Genomic DNA, 17,763 nt, shown 5'->3' with positions numbered 1-17,763 from the left:
ACCAGATTTCTGGCGATGGCGGCGGCATCAGCTCCCTGCTGCTGCTCCACAATCATGTGGGGCCAGAGCTGGAGTGGGTGACTTCACTTTATTTCTGAAGAGGATCGGAACGGTGCTGAGGTTCTGGGATGCACTAAGACGGCCCAAATCAACAGAGGGTTTGGCTGGAACCTGGAACCAGACACAGTTGTCAGCCTTCCAGGCATCTGTTAGAGGCATCAGCGGACGGCAGGGGCACTGCCTAAAATACTGCCAGCTGCAGGGCTCCTGCCTGTGTCCCCTCCCATTTGCAGAGTGTCAGGGCCCCGCTTGAGGGAAGAAATCAAAGGGCTGTGGAGAAGGCAGAGGCAAAGTGGGGCAGGGATGAGGACGGAGGAGAGCGAAAGCAAAGAGGGTGGCCCTGGGCTTTCCTGGGATTTGTGTGGGCTCTTGAAAGCAATCATGGTGGGCTTTTGAGTAGAAAAACAAGCTAAAACAGTATTTAAAAACCTTTGGATTCCCAGTCTTGCCTCAAACAACAATCACTCATAAAAACTCAGAATGGAAGGAAATGGTGCCATTGTTTTATTTTCTATGGGAAGTCATAATAGTTTTTAAAAGGTTAATCTCCTTCTCAGCCCTGTTTTTTCCCTTCCATTGACCCCAAGCTGAAAAGGAAAAATATTTGCACTTGGTGTTTGAAAACCACAGTGAATTAGCTTTTGTTGTTCATGGCAAAGCCACTATTTAGCTGCCCAGAATCAAACCAGATGTCAGGGAAGAAAGAAGGCCCCGCATCCTGTGAACTTGCCTTTCACCTCTGCAGAAGGGCTGAGGGGAGGGCTGGGCCAAGACGACAAAGTGGAGCGAGTGCGGTGGCCAGCACATCCAGCGTGCAGTTTCAATGCAACTGCTGGTTAGCTCTTTGTGGGATTCTGTCTGCGGGACCAGAATGCAGCAGCTCTGGGACCCCGGATGCATGATGCCTCTGGACTTCCAGAGGTTTCTTCTGTGGACCCTAGGCCATCAGCACCATCCCATAGGTGGCAGAGACCAAGGTGAGCAATAGAAAGTATGGCAGGGAGAATGAGGAGCAGAAAAAACACAGGCAGAGGTCAGCAGGACTTGCTGGAACACTCCATCTATCAGAGAAGGTGAAAAAAAGAAACCCGAAAAGGAAAAGAATATATGTTCTTTCTGCGGCCTTCCAGCAGAGTACGAGTAGATTAGTATTCAGTTTTTGCAGTCTTGTTTCTCTTTAGCACACCACCCACCACAACTCAAAGCTCAAATTAGGCCAAAAAAAATTCCTATGGGGCTTAGTCTGTCTCTCAGTTTCCTGAATCTAGCAGCGTAAGCAAGCAGGAAGGCCTCTCTACACTGGGACCCTTTTGATCCACTCAACAAACAGTTACTAAGCCCCCACTTTGGTAAGTAAGATATCTGGGTGACACCAGAGGCCCTGGATACTATTCCTGCCCATGAGAAGTTTACAGCCTATTGGGAGAAGATGAGACACACTCAAAACAACAACCATAAATCACAGCAACAGGTACCATTGTTCAAAGTGTAATGATGTCAGTGACTGCGCTTTCTGTTTACTAACTTAGTTAATCCTTACAATGACCCTGTGCGGTAAGTTCTGTTATTCCCATTTTACAGATGAGGAAACAGAGGCTCCGGAAGCTTAAAGAACTTGACCAAGATGACACAGCTATTAAGCTAGCAGGAGTCTTTGTTCTTCTCACTGCTGCAGCCCAAGAGCTGAGGACAGTGCCTGGCACTGGTAGCAGGTGTTCAATTAATATTTGCTGAATGAAGAAAGCAGCTGCCGGCGCAAGGAAGGGCTTTCTGGGGCCTTGGAGATGAGTTCTGACGCATGGCTAGGATTTATGCCAAGACGAGGGTAAAAGGCACACTGGGAAGAAAACAGAAAATGAACAAATGCACCTCTAAGGAAACGTGGCTGCTTTACAAAATAGCAAAAATTGTAGGAGGGAAGAGTAGTTAAGAGATGGACCCCTGAGTCAGAGAGACTGGGATCCTACTGTGACTCTGCTGCCATAAGTTATGTGAACACGGCTAAGTCAGGAGGCATTAAATCTCTCAGGGTCTCATCCTCCTTATTTGCAAAATGGTGATATCACCTACTATGGAAGAAACTATTAATTTCCTACCCAACCTTCCATATTTGCCTTCTCTTTCAAATTGATAAAAACCTCAATTTTTTAACTTGGTCCACTGCCATACAACCAAGAGGCTACATGTCCAGGCCTCCCTTATAGCTAGAGGCTTCTATCTGGCCAATGAGATCAAAGCAGCTGTGGTGTGGGATTTCTAGAAAGTCTCTTTAGAACACAAGTGTCATGATCCTTCTTTCATCCTCCTGTTTGGGCTAATGATGTGATGACTGGAGCTCCAGCAGCCATCTTGGGCTGGGAAGACGAGGACTGCGAGGATGGTGGATCCAAGAGCTGGAAGGAGCCTGGGTCGCTCATTACATACCGTCCCTGGACTTCTTTTACACAAGAGACAAATAAATTTCCATCTTTTTAAGGCCTTCATTCACCCTCAATGGATATATTTGTCTCGAAGAGTTGCTGGGAGGATTAAATATATATGTATATAACCGAATCACTATGTTTACAGCAGAAACTAACACAACATTGTAAATCAACTATACTTCAATTAAAAAAAAAAGATAATGCATACTAAATACAATGCTCAAACAAATCTCAACAATCATGTTTTGCTGTTCTTCTTATCACGACTCTTATCATTATCATTACAAAATCCAGAATATTCCCTTGTTCTGCACTAGGCTGAACCATCTCCAGTTATTTAATTAATCAGTTTGCTTAGAACGCCTTAGGATTGTGTCTTTCACGAGAACCTAGTCATGAGTCTTCCTATCACAGGGTCCCCGATAACAGAACAAAATATTTCTCTTTGAATTTCATCACCAAATCATCCACATAACCAATCATATTGAACATCTAGACCTGTGAGTGAAACAAGGAGGGGGAGGGGTTGGCAGGTTAACACTCCTGAGTGTGGGGACTGGGAAGCATTAATTAAATTCTAAGTTTGGTCAGATGTCCCTTTTTGGAAAGCTCCATGGCAACTCAGTGCCCCAAAAGAGACTCCTTTTTCCCAACCAGACAGACTTTCACATTTCAGGACACACAAAAGAAATTTGTGAAGGTACAATTTGCTTAAAAAGTTCTGAGAGTCAGCATAGTACACTGTACTGCAACAGACTTGCTGAGAACTGTGGATCTGTTTACTTACATCTCTGCTTCTTAGTGTCTTTGAGAGATTGTGTGGTTTGTTCCTGAACTTGATCAGTAACTGTTTTCTAAAAGATCTAAGGAAGGGAAGAAATGCCATGAGCCAGAATGCGTGGTTCCCACTGGTCAAAGGACTGGCTGCATGCAAATTACCAAGGAGCCACTTAGCAACATTATGGCATCTCAGGCCCCACTCAAGACCCCCTGAATAAGAATCTTGGGTTGCAGGGCCTGGGAATTTGTATTTTGAAAGCTGCCCTTGTGATTCTGATGTGTAGTTAGGTTTGGGACTGTTGTGAAATGCACTCCCTTTCCTCAACTGTCTCTTAGGTTGGGTTACTTAGAAGCCAAGTCCACAATGGGGATTCTTGTTCAAATGATGTCTGGAGGGGGTGCTCTCAGTGCAAGGTGCACAGAGGAGGCAGGATGCAGCAGGGGAAGGGACTAAGCAAGGGTGTGGCCTCAGCTGGCAGTCTGGTTCAGCCTGACCCCTCAGGGAGCTCTGAACTACAGATGAGAGCACAGGGCTGGTCTCACGTTGAGGCAGAAGGGTTGGCAGGACTAGCATTTGGCAGACAGCAATTCTCGGGGGAAGGGGCAGCTGGCGCCTTTAACAGCCAACACTCACAGCAGCTGGAGGAGTGCACCAGCTGGGAAAGGGGAGACGGGCAGGGCACCGACAGCACCACTCCCAACTCCAACCTGCTGGCTGTAGTGGAGTCGGCCTCAGCACTTCTGTGGCTTTTCTCTCCACTGAAGCCCTAATGTCTACACTCCCTTTGTCAATTCAGTCCGAGTTTACCTTTTACAGAGGGTCTTGGAGAAGAGTTTAGCCCGTAGGGCAGTTTTCAGAATCTGATATGGTCCTTTCAAGGACCAGGGCCACTGAGCGGGAACATCGGATTACCCATGCATCTGCTGGGATTATAATCTGCGTGCTAATTTGTGCCAGGAGTTGGCCCAGAGTCCATGTCCCTGAATCCCTCTCACGAATTCCAGCCATATTCACTCATTTGCTCCTTAACAAGTGACTCAGGGAACCCAGCCACCTGGCGGTCCATCCCCTCTTTCTGCTCCCTTGACAAATCAAGATGCAAACTACTGAACTTCATTTGGCTTGTTCTCCATGACTCCTAAATAGGTCAAATCACTTTGGAAACTGGCCAAAAGCTAATTTTGTATTCACCACTGACCTGTTTTATTCCTCTGGCATTTCAGGAAAAAAGTGGGGTGAATGCCTTTTCTCCTTGTTGGTCTAAATCCCCATCCCCTGGAATGAAATTTGCAGCCCAGGCCACTGTGATTTATTCAGAGCTATGGCTACTTTGTCAGTGGACTGCTACCCAAGCTTGCTGGCTGCCCATCTGCTGGATCCCTGTACATATGTGCACGTGTGTGGAAAACTAAAGGCCCAGCAGGCCCCAGTTGGAGCTGCCTTTCCCCACAGCTGTTCCAGCCTCCACCCGGCCTAATACTAGGGTCTGTTGAAGTCGTCCTTCCCACATGGTCAAGAAGTCGGGGGCATGGACGATAAAGCACACCTCAGTCCCCCATCTGTCAGTTGCTTTTCATCAAGAGATCAGCCAAATAGTTTATGTAGGACTCCATCCCCCTCTAGAGCCCCGCAGCTACAGGGTCTCTGCTCTCATCAAGGAAGTGCCGCCATTTTGGTTTTGTATGTTGGAGCCGAACCCCAGGAAAGGGAGCAGCGAAGGGAGCGAAGAGTGAAGAGTGCTGATAAAAAAAAAAGGGGGGGGGGATAATAAGCTCTCCTTCTGTGGGTCATTCAGATCCAAAAGGAAGCTCGACACTTCCAACCAGTCCAAGTCTGGAGCTAGAAAAATTAAAAAAAAAAAAACAGGCCTGGCTCGACTGGCTCTCTAGAAGTGGCTCTGTGGCAATGCCTTTATGTAATTGTAAGATGTCAATCTCCCTCCCCATCTTATCCCAGATTTCATCATTTGTTTTGAGACATTTAGTTGTTGTTTTCCCTTTCCTGCCTAAGCTGAGAACTACCTGCAGATCAGTCTGCAGGCTATCTGGACCTACCAGAAGGACAGGCGTGGTGATTTTAATAGGGCTCTGCTCCCTCTTCCCACTGAATCTGAAGCCACAATGTGAAGTTCCTCCTGGTAATATAGTAATGATAAAATGACTATTCTATTCATTCAGCAGATATTTACTAAGCACCTGTTAGGTGTCAAGCATTGTTTTAAATGCTTTGTGTTTGCTCATTCAGTTAATTCTCACAACAATTCTATGAGGTAGATACTAGTATTACCTCCATTTTACAGATCAGGAAACTGAGGTGCAGAGAGGCTAAATAACTTGCCCAAGGCACTGGAGGTGGTAAATGGTCCAGCCTTGGCTCCTAACTGCTATACTGGCTCACTCCAGTGACAGAGGTGAGGAAACTCATTATCCTGCCTCAGAAAGCACCATCTCCCATCACTCACATCCCAACCCTTGCTTTGCTGAGTGTTTCGGGGGAACGTTCATGAGCAGATTGAACTCTGTGTGTGTGTTTAAGTCCATGGGTGTGTGCATGCATGGGTGGCCAAATGCACCGTCTTATGCAGAGCTCTCCCTTGAGCCTAGATAGGGGTTCCCATTCATAATAAAGTTGAAAACAGGACCTGAAGCTCTTCACCTTGTGTGGCTCTCCACTGCTATTTCCACAAACAGGAATGGGAAAGCCAGTAACATACTCCTCTGGCAAGGCCAGGAACCCTCACCCTGGGCCTGAGCTGCCCCTCAGTACCAGAACCTTCTAGTTGGCAGGGGTTCCAGTTAGCAAGAACGATTATCAAGTACCTGAATGATCACAAGGAGTCCAAAGATGAATTCATACAAATGCAGATGTTTGGGGAGAAGAGGCCAGAGTCTGTGGAAGCGCAAGTAGAGCCCCCACGTTCCCATTTTGGGTCTTTTTACCTTCTAGGCTGGCACCCCCTCTTCCCCTCTCCAACCACCTTGCCTTCCTGAATCAAAACTAACCATACTTTACTTTGATTGATCCATCCTACCTCCTGATAAGGGTTTAAGTGTTAGCCATTCCTATGGAATTTGCGTTTTAATGGCAATTACTGGCCTAATGCTCATAGGATAAACCTGAAAAGGTAGAACTAGCCTATCAGTCACCAGGTGGGAGAGGATCTGGGCATGGAAGGGGCAGGGGGAGAAACCACTGGGCTTTCTATGATTCTAAAACTAAAAAGCTAACAGTTGACTTAAAATTTCTTGAGGATCCTAGTAAAAGCAAAACTATGTTTTACTCTGAGATGGGGAAGAACATTAAAACAGTCTTAAGAGCAAGACCATTCAGGGACAGAGAGAGAGCATGAGATAATCTCCAAGGTCCCTAATGGTTCTGACATTCTGATTTAACTTTCCCCCCTAGCTTTTGAGGATGCTGGGTCCTTCAGAGTGAGTGCTGAAGAGAAGGCTTGGCTTCCCCAAATCCAAAAGTATTCAAGATGGCAGCACAACTGCTGTCTTAGTTATGTACTTATTGACTCTAAGAGTTGAGTGTATTAATTAAAAGACATTTTGTGCCACTATCGTGTGGTCGTGGCTCCTCTCACACTCTGCACTGTGGACCTGGAGGCAGAAAAGTTAGGGTATCCAGTCCAATAAGAAACCCAGGAAAACCTCAGTCTTCTTATGTCCCTTAGCATGAAATCCCTTCAACCAGAATGGTGCTAGCCTTCACTGAGCTCCTGCTGGATGTGAATTAAGTTTATTTAGTTTGGCTACCTCAGATAAGGAAATTCCAGAAGCTTTCCAGTTCCTTTTAGATTTATTAGAAATGACATCATGCACTCAGATGCTGGATTCTTGATTGAGTCCAACACTATGAGAATGGATATGATGGAATGTTGAGACTGGATAAAAGCCTACACAGTCAACTTGGTGAAGGGAGAACACTTGAAGAAGATAAGAGTCATTTTCTCATCTGCCCACTTAATGACAAGACCCAAACACTTGACCATCCACAAAACTTGCAGGCATGGGACTGAATGGTTAGACTTGGAATTCTAGTCTTTTTCATTCAGGGAGTACAAGTAAGAGCTCCCCTGATGTGTAAAATGGAGTAGCTTTTCATTCTCCTGAATTTGAAATGGTTTGGTGATGATTTAATTCACAAAGAGAACAAAGTCTTCATGCTGTACCGACTTTTTTTGACTCTCTCCTTTAAGACTTGTTCAATCACTTTTGCTGCCTTTGAGTTATCAGATGCTAACCTCAGTGCTGCATCTTTACCTTGAGTGCATCTGACCTGGAACTTCATTCCACTGCTTTCCTTTACCCTTTGGAAAGCATAGCAATGCAAGAAAAGCAAAAGTCAAGAACACCTGCCTTAACCTTCCGACAGTGATGTGGAGTTCATCACTAAGAACTTAGCAAACTTTCCAGTGCTTGGTCCCAACAGGCACAACAGCCTGGTCTAAGTCCTTCATGGTGACATGCCACTTAAGTTAATGCCATGTCCAATCAGAGAGAGGTCCATTCCAGGGCTGGCTGTGGCCAGCAGTGTATTTCACAGCTGCATGAGTAACAATGTGAGATTATTTTACATCCATGAAACCATTAACTGAGAAGGTCCCGGAAACAAAGCCATGAGGGAACGTGCCATTGCTAGCTGTGGCTGCAGAGTGATCCTCCCTCGCCCAGCTCTCTCTCAGGCAGCCTAAGCAGCCTAGGGAGAAACCCACTGTGCTGCGGCTTTCTAGAAGGATGAGAATGCTTAACCTTTCCTCGCCAGGCTTCTAAGCACTGAAGAACCACAGGATGGGATGGATAAGGAAAGTAGAGGATGAAGTTTAGATCTGCTCTGTCCAATATGACAGCCACCAGCTCAACCCCGTCTATTGAGCACTTGAAGTGTGGCCCATGGGAAGAGGAACTGAATTTTAAATTTCATTTAAAGTAATTTTCATACTGACACTCTATTCGATTATAGGAAGAACTTGAATATGAATGTACTTTTTCAAATTTTGTGGAACTTTATGAAATCTGAATACAGATCAAGAATTTCTGATGAAAATTTAGCATCTAAAATGAGATGTGCTCTAAAAGAGAATACACACTGGGTTTTGAAGACTTAATATGAACAAAGAAGGTAAGAACATGTCTAATATTTTCTATTGATTTTATATGATTTGATTTTTTTCATGATTATATTTTATTGATTTTATACGCCAAAATGATAATATTTTATACATACTGAGTTAAATAAAATACATCATTAAAATCAGTTTCACTTGTTTCTTTTTCACTTTTTTAAGTGACTACTGAAAATTTTAAACTACATAACTGACTCACATGGTATTTCTAATGGACACTGCTGGCTTTGAATGAGCCGAATCAAAACATTTCAAATCATTTTTTTGCAAGTATGGATTGTAAGTTGAGAAGAAAATCTTGAGGTTTTAATCAGCTAAGAAGTGAATTACCTCATGGTGCTTTGGAGGAAGTTAGCACAACCTCTCCCTCGGTGAGTGGGCCAACTTGGGGGCATCTGCTCACTGGCGGTTTCCATGCTAAAGCTGGGCTGGTTGGAACGTTCTAGAACAGTAGTTCTCCAGTTTTGGTCAGGGGACCCCTGGGGGTCCCTGAAACCCTTTCGGGGAATCTGCAAGGTCAAAACTATTATCATAATGATATGAAGACATTCCTTGCCTTTTTCACTCATTCTCCACTGGGTGACATCTGATAGCACACCAGCTGGAACGTACAAGCAGATACTGGAATCCTGTGGTCCTCTGTTAAGCCAGACTGCTATGCAAGAGATTTGTTAAAAAAAAAAAAAAAAAAACAGGAAAAGGATGCCATTCTCCTCACTAACATTTGTCCTGGAAAATCTAGTGGTTTTTTTCCCCTCAGAATATTTTATTTAGAAACCTGTAGTGTATATAATGTAGAATATGTTCTTGAGTAGAAGAAGCCAGACACAAAAGAGGACATGTTACACGATTCCATTCTTATAAAGTTAAAAAACAGGCAAATCTCATCTATGAGATGAGAAATCAAGACAGTGATGGCCTTTGGGCAGGAAGGAGAGCCTGTGGGGGATGCTGGGAGCTGGTAAGTCTAGGCCTTGACCTGGCACAGGGGGCTAGAGGGGTGTGTTCATTTTTTACTAATTCATTGGCCATATGATTTGAGCATTTTTCTGTGTGTATGTTAGACCTCACTCAAAAGGTAAAAAAAAAAAGAAAAATCAAATATTCATTATTGTTATTACAGCATGCTCTGCTAGGCACAGGAGAGGACAAAATAGAATTTTCAGGCATGGTTTCTGATTCCCAGTTTCTGCCTTGACATCGGTCCTCCTGAGAGATAAATTGAAGTAGATGATTTAATTTGGGGGTGGGCAATTCGGGGTGGGCTGTTTTGCTCGGCCAGCACGAGGGCTTACTGAATTTACTTTGAGTGCTGCATTTCCTTCTCAGGCCCCACTGCTCTTTAGTACGCTCAGTGGCCCTGCCCCACATGGAAGCGACCTGCCTGACCCCGAAGACACCTGAGTTTGAGGCCTACAACATAAATGATGATTCCAGAGGAGACGGGAGCTATTAGGCAATGGAGGACCAGCTCACTGCACTGACCCTGCCGGCCAAGGGTGGGACTAGATGGGGCAGGGAGGGGGTGCTGGCCCAAAGAAGAATCACATGGTGGGTGGGAGTGAGCCAGGCTGTGTGCTGTGTTTGGAGGGGCCTTCCAGGGGAGATAGGGAGGAGACAGACTGACAGGCTGGGGCAGGTGTCTAGGGGATATTAATGTGATCTTACCAGCAGGCCCCTGGGACAATTCTCCAGTCAAGAAGTCACTTTTTGCCATCACTGCCACTTCCAATACCCGAGTTTCCCATCAGTGAGGACTCATGCTTGTATCCAGCTGTGGACATGTGTCTCTGGGAGACCCAGCACCCCAGCTCTCACCTTAATCGGGAGGAAGCGACACCTCCTAACCTCACCTGAGTTCCTCCCTCACCACCCCCAAAACACACAGAGACCGGGGCACAGGAAAGGAGGGGAAGCTGAGCCTCACCGGCAGGCCTGACTTCACTAACCTCCAGGAAGGGTGAGACGTGTGGTCTGGCTGCACACCCAAGAAGAGGAGAGCAGGGAGACTGGGAATAGGGGCTGCCTCTGCCTCATGCCAACTCCCTTCTGCCTTCCTGGAGAGCCAACCACACTGGGCTGGGGCCATCACAGAGAAGTGTCCCTCTGCCCTGGCCTCAGGACCCATGTGGCGCTCGCCCGTTCACCAGGCACACTGTAGCTCCAAGGCTGCCGACCCCGAGCCCTCTCAGACCTTCACTGCAGCCGGAGCACTCAGTGTGTGGCCAGCTGGACCACAACACCCCTCACATCCTACGTCTGCCAGGATCCTCCTTCTGGGCCCTGATGGCTGGGCCACCACGGCTGCCAGGTGGAGTCACAGTCCACCTCTGGTTCTACCTTGTCCCCCAGGTGAACCCCAGCAGCCTGGAGATGACCCACATAGGCCTGCCCCAGGCAGGGGCCGACTTGGCCTCGGGCCTGTGCCCATGCCCCACCTGGAATGAGATGAAGGCCGCCCGAGTTCCACGTGATTTTGTTCGGAAGTCCTGACTCCCATCTGGGCTGGAGAAGGGAACCCCGACCACTTCAAGATGACCACAGAAAGGTGGGAGCTGTCTTCCTAACAGACAGACCCATTTTCTCTTGTCAGCTACTCAGAAACGTTTGCCCAAATACCCAGGCTCACAAGCGTACGTCAACGTTTAAGGAGCCCTCGACTGAGGATGGATGATTGTAAACTGGGACCTCCGTGCCAGTGGCTTCACAGCCAAGGTATGCCCTCTCCTCATATTTTCAAGATTTTGAAATCTCTGCTGCCCTCTCAATAAATGAAATTTGGGGAGAAGGAGGGGTGGGACTCGGCCTGTGGAACAGTCCCTACTCACACCAACGCTGGGGTCTTAGGCATTCAGATGTGCTCAGTCCGATGGTCAAGGTTTGGGAGTGAAACAAAGTGGGAGGTTTGTGTGGGTTTTTAATTGAAGCCGAGCAGCTGCAGCCTCCCCGCCTGCACAGGGCCTGGCACCAAAGCACAGGAGCCGCCCTCTCTCAGGCCCTGACGGCTGTTAGACCAGCTCCTGCTGCCGGGTCTGCAGGAGGCCACTCACTGTCCCCCAGGGCGGAGGCCACTTAGAGTCAGAAGACATTATCGCTCAAAGAACGCTGCAGTCCAGTCCCCTCGTCTCGTGGGGGAGATCTCTGAGGAGAAAAGTCATTGGGTAGAAACAGAGCGGAGACCAGGAGGAGCCAAGATGGGGGCAGACCAGCTTGAAGAGGCAGAAATGACTCTTGGGCATCTTGAAAAAGAGATGGGCAATGAAATTTTAAAAAAATGATGTCACACAAAATCAAGTGACTAAGATTCAGAATCTGACCTCAACCTGCCTTTCCTTGTGTGCCCCCTCTGTGATGGCACCCGATGGCTTACTCAGCACGCCCACCCCTTTCCTCCTGGCCTAGCCATGTGTTCAGTTGTCTCCTGAATAGTCCCTGCTGGAAGTGCCATGGGTACCTCAGATTCATCACGGCCAGAGCCCCCCAGTCTTCCGTGCTCACCTGCTCCTCTCCAGGGTTTCCCGTCTCAGAGGAGAACACCCCCGTCTTTACCTCTACCACCCTAGCCAGAAGCCTGGGGCTGCCTCAGTCCCCACATCCCATCTGGTTCCAGGTGCCATCAGTTCTGCCTCCCAAGGAGCTCCGAAACCAGCCTCTTCCTTCACACCTTCTGACTCTCCCTCGGATCAGTTCTCCATCTGGGGCCAGGAGTGGGGCAATCTCTCCACAGGGTAGCCGATGTGATGTTCTCCCTAAAACACACATCAGCTCATCCCTCTCCTCAGCTGACAGGCTTCTCATGTTCCCACTGCTCACAGGCTAAAGTCCAGACTCCGGAAACAGCAAACAAGCCTCTCCACAAATGACCCTCTGCCGCCTTCCCTTGCATCAGTCCCTTCCTAGTCCCCTGCTCCCAGACACACCCAACACACTCTCTGCTCCGACCACTCAAGCCACTGTCCTAGTCCTTGACAGGCTGCTCGCTAACCTCAGGGCCAGATAAAACCTTAGTATGTCCTTTTGCCCGGAACATTCTCCTCCCCACATGATGGGCTTCTTTTTGTCATTCAGGCTTCAGCTCATGTGTCATGGGAACACTTGTTTCCCAGAGACCTTCCTGACCACTGACAGAATCTTCCTTACTTGGGCATTTTACGTCCCATTGACCTGTTTGGATTTTTTTCATAGAACATTATCTCTCCCTGACATTTTCTTGTTTGTTTGCTGTTGGTCTGTCCCCACTGGACCATAACCTCGTGGAGTGCTGGGCCATTCTTTGTCCTGGGCACACTGTGTCCCACCACCTAGAAGCAGGCTCTGCCCTGGAAGAATCTTGATCAGTGTTTGGCAAATGAATGTGTGGCACAGTGAGACGTCCAGATCTGTCTTGAGCCATAAACAAGGTGATTTGTCTCCAATGGCTACTTGTATTTTTATTCTCAAATGTTTTCCACTACGGGACTCAGGCCATCAGTTAATGGAGCTCCAGCTCTCCGGAACTCACGGCGGCTGGTAACAATGGAACCTGAATATGGCCCCGGCTCTTGTTCCTAATACTGATTTGTGTTCTGACTGTTGATTCAGCTCAAGTCCCTTTACCTCCTTAGGTTTCCCATTTTCTAAAAGGAAAAAAATTTCTCCAGCCTGTCTCACTTCAGTGCTCCAAGGATCAGCTCACCGTGATCTAAGGCTCTTGCTCTGATAACCTGATAACCCAAATCCCACTGCCATTCATTTCCTTCATCATTCAGTCAACAACATGCCTGTGCCAGGCACTGGGCCCGATGCAGAGGAGACAACAGTGAGGCAAGTTGAAAGGGCCTTGGACATTCCCTATGGTCCACAGGAGGAAGAGACGAGACCAAAGGCTACACGTCACCCGCCAGTGAGGTAAGAGTCTGATGGAGGCACATGGGTAGTGACAAGACCATGGAGTGGGAAGCACGGAGGTGAGCAATCCAGACGTGGCTGGGAGTTAGGAAATTGTTTTCAGAGGGGAAAAAAAAAAACAAAAACAAAACTCGAAGCTCAAACCTGAAGTCCTTGGTAATTCATATGGATTTCGGCACCCTGCCCACCCTCCTCTGGGGAAGCGGCTTACTGAAATGATCACTTTTCACTACATCCAACTGTCCATAGTTGCATCTGCCCCAGATAAAAGGCTGACTCAAACCAGAAAATCACAGTTACCATGTGGCTTAATTGGGCATGGTAATCAAAGAGCTGCGTGGCTCATTGGATATGCATTTTCACAACCTACTGTTCAACACCAGCAATGTGTTCTGCGTGTTCCAGGCCCCTCTGAAATCTGTGGAACATGGATAAAGAGAGTACCGATTCTCTGCTACAATGCTAAGAATATTAGGGTAGGCTAACTTGTATAACGAACAACCCCCAAATCTCACTGGCTTGATACAACAAAGTTCAATTTCTTGCTTATGTCACACTTGAGAGAGTTCAGCTGAGATGCCCTGCTCCATGCAGTCATTCCGGGAACTAGATATTGTGGTCTTGCCGTCCCCCATGGGCCTAGGGTCCTCCACCAGATTCTCTGCACACAGGTAATGGCCAAAGGAAGAGAAAATGTGGGGAGGACTAGAAGGAAAGACTTTAAGGACAGGGTTGATAGAGGATTCCACTACTTCTCCTCACATCCCATTGATCATAACTCCGTCACAATGTTCCATTTAACCACAAGGAATGCTGGGAAATGTAGTCTCTGTGTGTCTGGGAAGAATGGCAAACGGGGTTGGGTGAGCACTAGCACTGTCTCTGCCACCAGGACACTGAGCAGTGAGATAAAATATAGAATGGGTCAATGTAGTGAAAATAGACTGATGATATTGTATAAACGAAACCACTGACAACAAAGAATTCAACCATGAGCGAAGTCTTAAATAAGTGATGGCATTTTCCAGTTGGTGAGTTAATCCTGCTTACTTAGTCAAAGTATTTTCTCTCCCAGGTGACAATCAGAAACAGTGATTAGCTGATGAAAGTAATTTCTCTATCTAATGCACAGGCTGTAACTCTGAAAATGTTCAAGTGTATAAAATTCATAGAAGAAATGAATGCCTGGCCATATTCTCAAGAGCACACCTCTCTGTATCTAATCACTTACTCAAGGAATATTTATTAACTATGTCAAGCCAAATTTAAGTCTGCACATTACATGTCTATATTCCAAAGTGAACACATAGAAAGCTGTCATTTTTCTCGGCCCATTGAAAAAACCCAGTGCAAAAAAACACGCTCCGATATACATGGTTCTCTGAAGATATTTATTTGTACTTAGGAAGTAAAAGTTTGCAGAGGGCCTTGCAATTTTCTGATGAAAGTTGCTCTCTAAGCACAAAGCATTATTTGATGTCTGAACAAAATCATGGAGCAAGGTGAAAAACTGGGGACGTTGGGAAGCAGCCAAGAATTAACGATGTAAATTTGGCTGTAACTGTGCCCAAGAATTTTTCATATTGGCGGCACTGTGCTCACTTCAAAAGTAATAACGATTAAATATACTGAGTACTTATATATCATCGGGTCCTAAACAAAGCTGAAAAAAGAGATAGTTCCAAGGGCAAGAAATGTGTCAGCACCACACTGTCACAAATCACAAATCCAGACCACCCTCAGGATGGTTATTTGGATATGTAATGAAATAATTGACAAAAGCCATTCCGAGGGCCGTGACTCAAATGTGTCAGCAGATCTGAATGTCTAAAGTTCATGGAGCTTGGTAACGCAGAGGCCTGCACACATTTTTCACATTAACGAACAGATGGAAGCCGTAATTCCCGCCATAGCTCAAGGATGCCTTGCACCCAACAGCAGCAGATAATAAGCTCATTTGGGGAGAAATTTGCCATTTTCATCCAAGAGCTCAATGAACTGCTGCTGAAACACTCATCCAACTGTGGACAGCGCACTTCCCGGAGGGAAAGAGAGGCTGCACCTGTTTCAAAACCCTTAAGGGTCTAGAGTCATGTCAGTTTCCCCATAGGCCTCAAATCTCACATCAGAGCCAGCCACGGGGCCATGCCTTGCCTGCACAGAATTCTGGGGAAATCTATCCCTAACCCTGGTTTCCTATTATAAATAAGTAATGCTGAACACTTTCACAGTTCTTCATGAGACATGGCGGCTAGAGACTGGGTGAGGTGACACACCTCATTTTCATTTGTTCCAGCATATTTTTTGCTCTAAACTTTTCGAGCTTTAAATTAGTCTCTGGGGTGCCATTCAATGGGAAACCCGAAGGAAGAGGGGGAAAAATACATTCAACTATTTTGGATTTAGAAAATATGTTGTTTGGCTGAGAAAGACGTTTTCCACGTATCTGATCACTTAAAAGCAGTTAAGCGCTGCAACTTCAAATATATTCTAACCTGACAGGAGCCAAGAGCATCGAAAAATGTGTCAGCCCAGTGCCGCGGATGATAAAACATGCAATTGACACATGTGCCGTCAGAGACTGGTGTCAACCTCAACTGCACAAGGAAACACAGATCACTGTGGTTGTGGGGGGCAGCTGCTGCATAGACACAGACCCCAATCCTCAATCCATCCAGGCCAACAAGCCTGGGAATCACACGGGTCATTTCACCCCTGGATTTTCAAGGCCTTCGTCAGCAGAATCCTATTACCTTTCATGGCAGCCCCAGGAAACCAGCAGCAAGCCCCGGTTTCATGAAGAACTTGGAGGCAAGGCTGGCTAATCAGAATTCTCAAATAACTCTCTCTGTCACATTTTTCTTTTTTAAAAAAATTAAGTTGCAGGAGAAGAGGAATGAGCTAAATGATACTTAGAAATCTTTGTGCCCCAGGGCTGCGAGTCTTGAAATGGGAGCCATTAGCCAAGTTTGGCTGTTGAGCATTTGAAATGAGACTAGGGCAACAGTGGAATGGAATTTTAAATTTATATTGAATTTTAATTAATTTCACTTTAAAAGATGCTGTTAAGGTCAGTTATTAGAAAAACCTTAAACACATTTTGAAGAACTTGGATATGTGAACCTACTTTTTCAACTGTACACTTTATGAAATCTAAATAGAGATCAAGTATATTCTGATGAAAACTTAGCATTTGTGTCAAGATGTGCTGGAAGTGTATATAATACACACCGGATTTCAAAGACTTAGTCCCAGAAGATGTGAAACATCTCATTAATAATTTTAAAATATTGGTTGCATTCTGAAATGGTAATAGAATCACCTAAATAAATTATATTATGAAAATTACTATCACTTCATTTTACCTTTCAAATTTGAGTACAAGAAAATTGTAAATCACATCTGTGACTTGCATTGTATTTCTACGGGACGGTGCTACTCAAGAGTAAATAGAGCCTCACCCAGACAGACCTCTGCTTGCCTCCCCAAGTTTTCCCCACAGATGCACATATATACAGCCCCCCACCCCAATGTAACAAGTAACAAATAGCAACCGAACATCTAATAAGTACCAAGATCTCTGAAGAGGTGGCATCGCCCAGCCACTGAGGATTGAGATAGAGGTGGCAGAGTCTCTGATTTGACTTGTCCTTTGAAGGACGTTGGACAAAAGAATCCCTTTATCTGTCCCTACAGCAGTGGATGCTCACCCCTCTTCACCTCCCACACGGGGAAATCAGGCATTTAGCTCATCTATTAAGCTCTCCTTAGGGTCCAGCCACTTGCTAGATGCTAGAGAAGGGCCCAGAGACAAACAAGACATCATCCCAGGGCTTGTGGTCTAGTTGTTTCCATGCATGTAATTAACTAGCTTGGCTGTTTTCTAGTTAGTGAATCATTTCAGGTTGAAATAAATGCTGAAATTGAGCTCACTTCAAAGGGTTCCAGAAGTACAAGGATGAAGAGTGACGAGTTCTGCCTATGGAGACCAGGGTGGGCTTTCCATATGGTAACATGTGAGATGAACCATGGCAGACAAGGAGGATTTTAGCAGTGGGGAAAGGGGAGGAGGCATCGCAGATGATGGAAACAGCCCGAGCCAAGGAAAGGATGTGGGTGAGTGCAAGGTGTGTACAGGGAATGGTGAAGGGGTAAAGGAAGGGAAGTCCTGACGGATGAAGTTGGAAAAAACCAAAGAGGCCAGATAATCAAGAACCAGGAACAGCAAATGAATCCGCTGGGACCTGTATGGTTTTAGGAGACAGGAGTGACAGGCTTACAGAGATCGTGGCATTATTTCAAGTGAGGAATGGCTGGGCCTGCCCTGGGATAGGGGAGGAAAAAATGGCAAAGAGGGAGTCTCTGCAAAAGGCACAGTGGAGGAAGATGAGGCTGTCATGGCAGTAAGGGCAGAGAAGATGAAGTTAATGGTGCCGTCATTAAGCGAGATTAAGGAACACAGGAGGAAGAAGAGATTTGAC

General features: G+C 46.3%; 1 protein-coding gene across 2 annotated transcripts in view; it reads right to left on the bottom strand.

Moving 5' to 3' along the window:
• Positions 1 to 17,763, bottom strand: part of NHS (NHS actin remodeling regulator) — a 340,052-nt gene that overhangs the window by 105,782 nt on the left and 216,507 nt on the right. The window lies entirely within an intron of this gene.

This window comes from Camelus bactrianus, chromosome X, assembly GCF_048773025.1.
Source record: "Camelus bactrianus isolate YW-2024 breed Bactrian camel chromosome X, ASM4877302v1, whole genome shotgun sequence".
Taxonomy (NCBI): domain Eukaryota; kingdom Metazoa; phylum Chordata; class Mammalia; order Artiodactyla; family Camelidae; genus Camelus; species Camelus bactrianus.
The sequence above is the reverse complement of the archived record's forward strand: the minus strand, read 5'-3'. Positions and strand labels throughout refer to the sequence as shown.